This window comes from Pteropus vampyrus, unplaced genomic scaffold (genome assembly GCF_000151845.1).
Source record: "Pteropus vampyrus isolate Shadow unplaced genomic scaffold, Pvam_2.0 Scaffold18, whole genome shotgun sequence".
Lineage (NCBI taxonomy): Eukaryota > Metazoa > Chordata > Mammalia > Chiroptera > Pteropodidae > Pteropus > Pteropus vampyrus.
The window spans coordinates 3,080,635-3,082,356 of record NW_011888799.1 but is presented as its reverse complement, the minus strand read 5'-3'; the positions used below and the strand labels follow the sequence as shown (position 1 = coordinate 3,082,356).

Below are 1,722 nucleotides of genomic sequence, written 5' to 3'. Positions count from 1 at the left end.
TATTTACCCCAAAGACTTGAAAGCCCATGTATTTTTCATCTGGCACTCTCCCAGCATTTTTGTTTTGTTTTGCTTATTTTCTTCTTTTATTGTGGTAAAATATACATAACATAAACTTTACTATTTCAATAATTTTTAAGTGTACAATTTAGTGGCATTAAGTACATTGACAATGTTGAACAACTCTTAACCACCATCCGTTTCCAGAACTTTTTCATAATCCCAAACAGAAACTCTGTACCCATTAAACAATAACTCTCCATTTCCTTATACTCCTAGCCCCTGGTAACTTTTATTCTAATTTCTGTCTCTGAATTTGCCTATTCTAGATATTCTTATAAGTGGAATTATACAATATTTGTCTTTTTGTGTTGGTTTATTTTACTTAGTATAATGTTTTCAAGGTCTGTCCATGTTGTAGCATATATCCAAATTTCATTCTCTTTTAAGACTGAATAATATTCCAGCGTATGTATATACCATATTTTGTTTATCTATTCATCCTTCAATGGACACAAGTTGTTTCCACCTTTTGACTATTGTGAATGATGCTTATATGAACATTGGTATAGCTACTAGCATTTTGTATATACCATCATTTAAACCTCACAACAGTCCTACACTACAGGTGTGAGTTGTTATCCTCATCATACAGATTTTTAAACTCAAGTCTTCCCAAGGCCTTCCCAAGATTACACAGCTAATGTTGAGATGAGGATTTGAACCTAGAATTAATTGGCTCCAAAGTTTAAGCTTTATGTCATTATGCTTATTGTTTTTATTGTAAGATTAGCAGTGGGTATGAATATAGGTTATAAATGACCTCCTGTGGCTTACTTTTTCAGGCTAGTAGAATAGCTATGGGAATGTAATTTAGAGATGACCAGTATTTTTTCAGTTTCTGGTGACTTCATGACCCTGTGATGGTTCTCTTTACCTTAGTTTTCCCTCCCTACTCCTACCCCAAGCTTACTACAATCCACCCCAATATGTACTCTATTTTTATTTCTGAATTTGACTTCAAGGGCAGAGAAAGCTCATCTGGTTTAGCTAAATAAATCTTTCAGAAAAAAATCCTCATCTCTAAAATGAGTGAATTAAATGAGATAATTTTTCAAATTCCTTTCGGCTCTGTGTGTACAAGTGCTGTGACTTGAATGTTAAAGATGGCAACTACTTACAAATTCTTTAAGAAAAAGAGAAACATGATCAAAAACTGGAGTGGAGAAATACAGAATATATTGGCAAGGCAGAAGAACTTGTTAATGAATGTTGGAGACTGAAAGATTTGAAGGAAAAATCTTTTTTTTTAACTGCTTTTTTGAGACCAATGTTGTCTTAGTGTTAAATACTTTGTAATGGTCAAGTTGAGTGAAAATGCAGATTGAGAGAAAACCTAAGGGAGTTCTATCTAAACAAGATGCAAACAATTAGGCTCTGACCAGATGAATCTCAGTAATGCAGCACCCAGAGATTAAGGCCTGTGTGGCATTTGGATCATTTTAATGTTTCTGACAAGAGTCAGCATTCCTCAGCTCTCGCTTGCTCAAATATTACACATTACTTATACTTGACAGAGCTTTTTACTTAATAGGACACTTATAAAACATTGTTATGAAAACATAATGAACTCTATTCAAAGTGCCGTATTTCAAAGAAATTATATCTACTTGTTTCAGATGGTAGCACTATTTTAATTCCCATTATGTTCATCAGTTCATA

The 1,722-nt window shown here is 33.2% G+C and overlaps 1 protein-coding gene across 4 annotated transcripts in view; it reads left to right on the top strand.

Annotated features, from left to right (window-relative positions):
* KIF6 (kinesin family member 6) overlaps window positions 1–1,722 on the top strand; it is a 412,344-nt gene that overhangs the window by 124,073 nt on the left and 286,549 nt on the right. The window lies entirely within an intron of this gene.